Here is a 10,539-nt window from a genome sequence, read left to right on the forward strand (position 1 = left end):
GGTCTTAAAAGCTTGTGAGCAGCCATCTAAGATAATCTCCTGGTCCCATCCCATCTGGAGCAAGGGAGAATGAAGAAAACCAAAGACACTAGGGAAAGATTAGCCCAAAGGACTAATATACCACAACTACCACATCCTCCACCATACTGAGTCCAGCACAACTAGATGGTGCCTGGCTACCACCACTGAACGCTCTGACAGGGATTACAGTAAAGGGTCCCAGACAGAGCTGGAGAAAAATGTAGAACAAAATTCTAACTCACAAAAAAAGACTATACTTAGAGGTCTGACAGTGTCATGGGCTGAATTATATTACCCCCAAAATGTGCGTACTAATTGGAATTTTGGATTTAACTTGGTTAGGCCATGATTCCCAGTATTCTGTGATTCCATTTTGTGATTGTAATTTTATGTTAAAGAGGATTAGGGTGGGATTGTAACACCCTTACCAGGTCAAATCCCTGATCCAATATAAAATGAGTGTCCCTGGGGTATGGCCTGCACCACCTTTTATCTCTCAAGAGATAAAAAGAAAGGGAAGCAAGCAGAGAGTTAGGGACCTCATACCACCAAGAAGGCAGTGCCAACACCAGAGCGCATCCTTTGGACCTAAGATTCCTGCGCTGAGGTGCTCCCAGACCAAAGAAAGACTGATTCATCACAAGGACCTTCCTCCAGAGCTGACAGAGACAGAAAGCCTTTCCTGGAGCCAGCGTCCCGAATTCGGACTTCTAACGTACTGGACTGTGAGAGAATAAACTTCTCTTTGTTAAAGCCAACCACTTGTAGTATTTCTATTATACCAGCACTAGATGACTAACACAGAGACTGGAGAAGCTCCTGGAATGTGGCCCCTGGACACCCTTATAGCTCAGTAATGAAATCACTCCTGAGGTTTACCTTTCAGCCAAAGATTAGACAGGCCCATAAAACAAAAAGAGACTAAATGGGCACACCAGCTCAGGGGCAAGGACTAGAAGACAGGACGAGACAGGAAAACTGGTAATGGGGAACTCAAGGTTGAGAAGGAGAGAGTGTTGACATGTTGTGACATCGTGAACTAATGTTACAAAACAATATGTGTATTAATTGTTTAATGAGAAACTAATTTGCTCTGTAAGCCTTTGTCTAAAATACAATTTAAAAAATCTTAAAAAAAAATTGGGTTAGGATAGAGGGATAGTCTTTTTTTATTTAAATATATATATATATAATGGTCATATTATTTTTCTAATAGAATAAATAAGTAACAACAAAGTGTCACTTAGTAGTCTACCAAGTTAGATTATTTTATTAGAATTATGGTGACCTTCTCCCTAGCGCATCTGTCAGTTTGTCGTACTGTGGGGGCTTGTGTGATGCTGGAAGCTATGACGTCAGTATTCAAATACCAGTAGGGTCACCCCATGGCAGACAGGTTTCAACTGAATTTCCAGACTAAGATAGACTACTTGGAAGAAGGACCTGGTGGTCTACTTCTGAAAAGAATTAGCCAAAATGAGAAGAAACAGCTGCAAACATACATTAATGATCGGAACCGAGAATGTATGAATTATGAATCTGGAAAAATTGGAAATAGTAAAAAATGGAATGGAACGCATAAAGATTGATATCCTAGGCATTAGTGTGCTGAAATGGACTGATATTGGTCATTTTGAATTGGACAATCACATCAGGAATGACACCTTAAAGAGGAATGGCATTGCATTCATCATCAAAAAAGATTTCAAGATACATCCTGAAGTACGATGCTGTCAGTAATAGGATAATATCCTATCCTACAAGGAAGACCAGTTAATATGACTATTATTCAAATTTACACACCAACCACTAAAGCCAAAGATGAAGAAATTGAAGATTTTTACCAACTTCTGCAGTCTGAAATTGATGGAACATGCAATCAGTATGCACTGATAACTACTGGTGATTCAAATGCAAAAGCTGGAAACAAAGAAGAATTGGTAGTTGGAAAATATGGCCTTGGTGATAGAAACGATGCCAGAGATCGCATGATAGAATTTTGCAAGACCAACAACTTCTTCATTGCAAATACCTTTTTTCACCAACATAAATGGAGATTATACCCGTGGACCTCACTGGGTGGAATACTCAGGAATCAAATCGACTACACCTGTGGAAAGAGACGACGGAAAAGCTCAATATCATCAGTCAGAACAAGGCCAGGGGCCGACTTTGGATCAGACCGTCAGGTTACTCATATGCAGGTTCAAGGTGAAGCTGAAGAGAATTAGAACAAGTCCACGAGAGCCAATGTTTGGCCTTGAGTACACCTTACCTGAATTTGGAGACCATCTCAAAAATAGATTTGATGCATTGAACATGAACGACCGAAGACCAGGTGAGTTGTGGACTGATATCAAGGACATCATACATGAAGAAAGCAAAAGGTCATTAAAAAGACAGGAGAGAAAGAATAGACCTAAATAGATGTCAGAAGAGACTCTGAGACTTGCTTTTGAACATCGAGTAGCTAAAGCAAAAAGAAAAAATGATGAAGTAAAGGAGCTGAACAGAAGATTTCAAAGGGAGGCTCAAAAAGACAATGTAAAATATTATGATGGCACATGCTAAGAGCTGAAAATAGAGCTGCTCATGAGGAACCTGTACCTGGATCAAGAGGCAGTCGTTCAAACAGAACAAGGGAATACTATACTGCGTAGTTTAAAGTCAGGAAAGCTATGCATCAGGGTTGTATCTTTCCCCATACTTATTCAATCTGTGTGTTGAGCAAATAATCTGAGAAGCTGAACTACATGAAGAAGAATAGGGCATCAGGATTGGAGGAAGACTCGTAACAGCCTGCGTTATGCTGATGATACAACATTCTTGCTGAAAGTGAAGAGGACTTGAAGCACTTACTGATGAGGATCAAAAGCCATGGCTTTCATCATGGATTACTTCTCAGCATAAAAAAACAAAAATCCTCACAACTGGACGAATAAGCAACATCATGATAAAAGGAGAAAAGATTAAAGTTGTCAAGAATTTTGTTCTACTTGTTTCCACAATCAACACCCATAGAAGCAGCAGTCGAGAAATCAATAGACACATTGCATTGGGCAAATTGGGTGCGCAAGATCTCTTTAAAGTGTTAAAAAGCAAAGATGTCACCTTGAGGACTAAGGTGTTCCTGACCTGAGCCATGGTGTTTACAGTTGCCTCATATGCCTGAGAAAGCTGGACAATGAATAAGGAAGACCAAAGAAGAATTGATGCCTTTGAATTGTGCTGTTGGTGAAGAATATTGAATATACCATGGGCTGCCAAAAGAACAAAAAAATCTGTCTTGTAAAAAGTAAAACTAGAATGCTCCTTGCAAGCAAAGATGGTGATACTGCATCTTACATACTTTGGACATGTTGTCAGGAAGGATCAGTCCCTGGAGAAGGACGTCATGCTTGGTAAAGTAGAGGGTGAACAAAAAAGAGGAAGACCTTCAACAAGATGGACTGACACAGTGGCTGCAACAGTGAACTCATTATAGAACAATTGTGAGGATGGATGGCACCGGACCAGGCAGTGTTTCATTCTGTTGTGCATAGGGTCACTATAAGCTGGAACCAACTTGACAGCACCTAACAACAACAACAACAACAACAACAACATAATAGTGACACCCCAATAATCCCTGCTTTCACTCCCACCTACCACCACTACTCTCACCCATCTGGTTAATGATGGAACAGGAACAAGTTGGAAAAGCTAGATTTGGAGGAAGTGGGAAGAGATGATGGAGCAGGCAGGAGATTTAACCCTGAGATTCATTCCTGATTCATACATTGGCTCACACAGAAACAGAATGGTCTGATGGGTGGAAAATGCCAGGGTAAGGATGTAGTTGGGGGGAAGAATACAGAGACCTCGACACCAGAAGCAAAAGCAAGACCAACCACACTCTAGGGGCCATCAGTCCAGAAAGCCCAGACACCAGTGGATGGATGACCTGATGGATACAACAAGGCCAAGACATCTCTGGTGCGATGCCAGGAGGCCATGTAAACTTGCCTCTGCAACCCCCTGGAGCAAGGAAAGAAACACTGAACAACCAAGGGAATCCATTTACAATGACTGTATAAAATGGGAAGAAACTATTTTTAAGTGGCAGGTTCAAGTTATTTTCCGCCATCACTGGGAAAGGGACGTGAAAGCAATAGGAGATCAGTGACAGGTTAAAAGTGTGATGTTGTGCATGTCTGATCAACACCTCCTCAATTTGTAACTGCTGCACATTGAATTTAATGTGCACTTGCTAGGTACCAGGCACTAGATCAGGGGTGAATTTTGCACAGAAAGTATAATTATACATGCTGGTGGACTCAAACATACCAATTATGAAGATGGTACAGGACCAGGCAACATTTCGTTCTGTCATACATAAGGCTGCCGTGAGTCAAAGCCGACTTGAGGACAACTAATGACAACAGCAACAATGGAGACTGGCTTTATGTATGGTCAGGGATGTTCCCTGAACATGTTTGAGAAAAATTAAATACAAACACCAGACATACTATTTATCATTTAAAATGGAATTATTTATAACTAACACAATAATTCATTACTTATTTCCAATGCAAAGAGTCTTCAAGCGAAATCAACTTGCAGATTTTTGACTCAATGAATCATCTTGGCACTGAAAACTAATAACTTTGCATTCTAAGTGCTGTGCAAACTCACTTCAATGTCAGCAAAAACTGTGTTTTTGAAAAACATTTAAACAAACGGTTCTGCAGCATGCAGGAAAAAATGAGTCATTACAGGTATTACATTTTATTTCATGATAGAATGGCTGATGGCATTGCATGCTACTTGGGAGGGGGGATTCAGTGTTAAAATTCAAGAAAGGATGCAATTCCTTTCCTTCTACTCAACAAATATTTACTAAACGGCCACCATAAGCCAGGCACTGTTCTAAACGTGAACAAGATACAGTCCGATGGGGGAGTTTAAAAAGAGAATTTCTTTCTTTAAAAAAATAGATACTGTGCCTGTGCATTGGCTAAACTTTTATCTCGGAGAGATTGATTTGTATCCCACAGTAATACTCTGATCTTCAGAAACCTACTTACAGTACACCAGAAATGTCTTACATGTCTTAGAGCCCTTACCAGCTACCGTTTGAAAAAGCATCATTTCACAGTTTCACTATACATCAAGTTTTATCCCATCTGTGTGAGAGAGAGAGATTGAAAAAGGAGAAAGAGCACTATAAGGGGCACTGAATTAATTCTCCTGCAATATAAGAAGGCTTCTTGGTAAAATTCCTAGAGAGATCTCAAATGAGCCATGGAAATACCTGAAATGAAACTGCACAGATCAAAAATTAAAAGAAGTCAGTTAAGCTGCATCAGAGAAGGTTGGCCGTGCTCTTATTATATACACCTATAGTGATTTTAATAGAGTTACATTTAATCACATGTTTTCCTTGTAAACTGCTTTCGGTTCTAGCTAGTTTCTGATGAATCCGAAGAAGAAAGATGTATGTTTGAATAATGTTCCTCATGCTATCGCTGACAAATCTTAGCAAATGTGTAACTAGCATTTTGGCTTTGAATTTTCCTTCAGTTCAGACTAGGGACGTTTTGTTGTCAGTTTCCAGAGAGTGAATTCTGAATCATGGCGACCCCTTATGTTACAGGCTAGAGCTGCTCCACAGGGTTTTCTTGGCTGTAATCTTAACGGAAGCAGATTGCCAGGACTTTTCTTCTGCAGTACCACTGGTTGGGTTTGAGCCACCAATCTTTATGTTAGCAATTTAGCACAAATAGTTTGTGCCATCTAAGGGCTTGGGAACATTTTAGTACTCTTAAGGTCACTTTAGGAACACTGTAGAAGGTTGGTGCGGTGTAACAAAAGCATGGGCATAGATTTGGAAGAACTGGGTTTGAGTGTCACCATTTACTAGCTGTGATTCAACCTCTAATTTGTCTAGAAAATGGGCTTCTTCCAGAAAACAAGCAAATGAAATCATATGTAGGGACATACTTTGTAAACTATTAAGCATTAAATAAATGTAAGACATTATTTTAAAATTATAATTTGGGAGATAACTTTACATTTAATAAGAGTCAATCTCTCAAGTTTGATGACTCCATCTGGTGTTACAACAAGTGGTGCTACACTTCTACTATAAAATTATGGAAAAACAAATATTTTGAAATCCTAGAAATAAAATAAAATTACATTTATTAAGATCACTAAAGCTTGAACTGGAGTAAAGAGGAAAATTATAGCTGAAGACACCAATTACCAGCACATAAGGGGGAAGAGAGTTTTAAAGTTCACTGTCAATCTTTAATAGCTAGCAAGCTTTAAAAGTAGTCAAATTCAGCGTAATAATAAAACTTCAAATTATGTTCAAACCATGTGGATACATGCACAATTCAGTGCTAAAATGCTGCTAATACTCATATTGAGATGACTAAGAGCTAATACAACAAATATTCACATATTTTTATTGCAGTAAGATACTTGATCTTGAAATAACTCACATATCTATCAAGTTGGAAACGACCAAAATGGATATCAGAAGAGACTCTGAAACTTACTCTTGAACATCGAGTAGCTAAAGCAAAAGGAAGAAATGATGAAGTAAATGAACTGAACAGAAGATTTCAACAGGTGCCCCAAGAAGACAAAGTATTATAATGACATGTGCAAAGAGCTGGAGTTAGAAAACCAAAAGGGAAGAACATGCTCGCCATTTCTCGAGCTGGAAGAACTGAAGAAAAAATTCAAGCTTCAAGTTGCAATAGAGAAGGATTCTGTGGGGAAAATATTAAACGACTCAGGAAGCAAAAGAAGATGGAAGGAATATGCAGGCTCATTATACAAAAAGAATTAGTCAATGTTCAACCATTTCAAGAGATAGCATATGATCAGGAACCGACGGTACTGACGGAAGAAGTCCAAGCCGCACTTAAGGCATTAATGAAAAACAAGGCTCCGGGAATTGACAGAATGTCAATTGAGATGTTTTGGTTGCAGTGCTGGAAGTGCTCACTCATCCCTGCCAAGAAATTTGGAAGACAGCTACCTGGTCAACTGACAGGAAGAGATCCATATTTATGCCCATTGCAAAGAAATGTGATCCAGCCAAATGCAGAAATTATTGAACAATATCGTTAATACCACACACAAGTAAAATTTTGCTGAAGATCATTCAGAAGTAGCAGTAACAGTATATCCACAAGGAACTGCCAGAAATTCAGGTCGGTTTCAGAAGGGGACATGGAACCAGGGATATCATTGCTGATGTCAGAAGGATCCTTGCTGAAAGCAGAGAATACCAGAAAGATATTTACCTGTGTTGTTTTTTTTTTTGACTATGCAGAGGTATTTGACTGTGTGGATCGTAACAAATTATGGATAACATTTGAAGAATGGGAATTCCAGAACACATAATTGTGCTCGTAAGGAACCTGTACAAAGATAAAGAGGCAGTTGTTAGAACAGAATGAAGGGATACTGCGTAGTTTAAAGTCAGGAAAGCTGTGCATCAGGGTTGTATCCTTTCACTATACCTGTTCAATCTGTATGCTGAGCAAATAATCTGAGAAGCTGGACTATATGAAGAAGAACGGGGCATTAGGATTGGAGGAAGACTCATTAACAATCTGCGTTATGCAGATGACACAACCTTGCTTGCTGAAAGTAAAGAGGACTTGAAGCACTTACTGATGAAGATGAAAGACCACAGCCTTCAGTATAGATTACACCTGAAAGCAAAAATCCTCACAACTGGACCAATAAGCAATATCATGATAAATGGAGAAAAGATTGAAGTTGTCAAGGATTTCATTTACTTGGATCCACAGTCAACACCCATGGAAGCAGCAGTCAAGAAATTAAGAGTCACATTGCGTTGGGCAAATCTGCTGCGAAAGACCTCTTTAAAGTGTTGAAAAGCAAAGCTATCACCTTGAAGACTAAGGTGCACCTGACCCAAGCCATGGTATTTTCAATCGCATCTTATGCATGCGAAAGCTGGGCAATGAATAAGGAAGACCTAAGAAGAACTGAAGCCTTTGGATTGTGGTGTTGGCAAAGAATATTGAATATACCATGAACTGCCAGAAGAAAGAACAAATCTTTCTTGGAAGAAGTACAACCAGACTGCTCCTTAGAAGCAAGGGTAGTGAGATTATGTCGTATGTATTTTGGACATGTGATCAGAAGGGTTCAGTCCTTGGAGAAGGACATCATGCTTGGTAAAGTAGAGGGTCAGCGAAAAAGAGAAAGACCCTCAGTGAGATGGATTGACACAGTGGCTGCAACAATGTGCTCAAGCATAACAAAGATTGTGAGGATGGCACAGGACTGGGCAGTGTTTCGTTCTGTAATACAGAGGGTTGCTGTGAGTCGGAACTGACTCTACAGCACCTAACAACAACTATCAAATTGACTATAATAGGCCCATGTGATACTGATATTTACTTGTACTTTTTATTGTTATTTAGTAGATAAATTTTAGTAGAATGAAATAAAATAATGAGATGAATTGAGTCAATTTTTCTAATATGCATAAAACTGCCTTTTACTAAAAAAAGGTATTATTTTTAGAACATCATTTTTAAAGGTTGATTTCTTCTTTAACAATGTGCAGTGCAGTGGAACATGGAACCGAATAGGAAGTGCATCCTGTGTCACATAGTTACTTATGCCCTTTGTCAAACCAGGTGTTTCATGTATATAGTGTTTGTTGTATTATCATATTGCTGTTAGAATAATACGGCCTCTTTTTCTATGGCCCTTGGCAGCTCAGTCAGGGGATTTCACTTTGTAACTGTTCTGTCAAACCAATTTCTCCTTCTGGTTCGGTGCAGCATAGCAATATGCCATCGGAGCTTATCCAGATGAGTAGAGAGCAAATGAATTTCCACTGCTCTTTTGAAGAGGAGAGAAAATTCTTCAACCTATAAATGCTCAGAAAGCATCATACTATGCTTTAAAAAACAAAAAACCAAACCCAGTGCCATCGAGTCAATTCTGACTCATAGCGACCCTATAGGACAGAGTAGAACTGCCTCATAGGGTTTCCAAGGAGCACCTGGCGGATTTGAACTGCCGACCCTTTGGTTAGCAGCTGTAGTACTTAACCACTACACCACCAGGGTTTCCACATTCTGTGCTTTACAGCAGATTAATCATGGGATTGTGAGTTCCCCGAAATGAGGTGAGGAGACAGTGGTAGTTCAGCGGTAGGATTCTTGCCTTTAGTATGGGAGACCTGGGTTCAATTCTTGGCCAGTGCACTTCATGTGCAGCCACCACCCCTCCATCAGGAAAGGATTATGTCACGCTGAACAGGTTTCAGTGGAAGCTTCTAGACTAAGATGACTTCTTGATCTACTTCTGAAAAATCAGCCAATGAAAAACCTATAGATTGCAATAGTCTGATCGCATTCCCAACTAATCATGGAGATGGCATAGGACCAGGCAGCATTTTGTTCGGCTGTGCATGGGGTCGAAGTGAAACCCTCCCCAACCCCCAAGGCAGGAATAGCCCTCAGGAAGTCTCTAAAATACCTGAAGTCTTGCCATCCTTGCTTCTAAGGAGCTTTCTGACTATACTTCTTCCGTGATAGATTTGTTCACTCTTTTGGCAGTCCACGGTATATTCAATATTCTCTGTCAACACCGTAATTCAAAGGCGTCAATTCTTCTTGAAACATCTGAATTAGTATTCTGTGAATTCCTGGAGCCTTGTTTTTTGACAATGCCTTCAGTGCAGCCTTGGACCTCTTCCTTCAGTACCATCAGCTCTGGATCATATGCTGCCTCCTGAAATGGTTGAACATTGACCAGTTCTTTTTGGTACAGTGACTCTGTGTTCCTTCCATCTGCTTTCGATGCTTCCTGTGTCCTTTAATATTTTCCCTGTAGAATCTTCAATATTGCAACTTGAAGCTTCAATTTTTCTTCAGTTCTTTCAGCTTGAGAAATGCTGAGCATGTTCTTCCCTTTTGGTTTTCTATCTCCAGGTCTTGGCACATGTCATTATAATACTTTACTTTGTCTTCTCATGCCGCCCATTGAAATCTTCTATTCAGCTCATTTACTTCATCATTTCTTCCTTTCACTTTAGCTACTCGACGTTCAAGAGCAAGTCTCCGAGTCTTTTTTGACGTTTATTTTGGTCTTTTCTTTCCTTCCTGTCTTTTTAATGACCTCTTGCTTTCTTCATGTATGATGTCCTTGATGTCACTGCACAGCTCACCTGGTCTTCGGTCATTTGTGTTCAATGCATCAAATCTGTTCTTGAGATGGTCTCCAAATTAAGGTGGGATGTACTCAAGGTCACACTTTCACTCTCATGGACTTGATATAATTTTCTTCAGCTTCACCTTGCACTTGCATATGAGCAATTGATAGTCTGTTTCACAATCAGCCCCTAGCCTTGTTCTGGCTGATGATATTGAGGTTTTCCATCATCTCTTTCCACAGATGGAGTCAAGAATTCTATCCAGCGAGGCCCATGTGTATAGTGGCTGTTTATGTTGTTGAAAAAAGGTATTTGCA

Source organism: Loxodonta africana, chromosome 1 (assembly GCF_030014295.1).
Source record: "Loxodonta africana isolate mLoxAfr1 chromosome 1, mLoxAfr1.hap2, whole genome shotgun sequence".
NCBI classification, from domain to species: domain Eukaryota; kingdom Metazoa; phylum Chordata; class Mammalia; order Proboscidea; family Elephantidae; genus Loxodonta; species Loxodonta africana.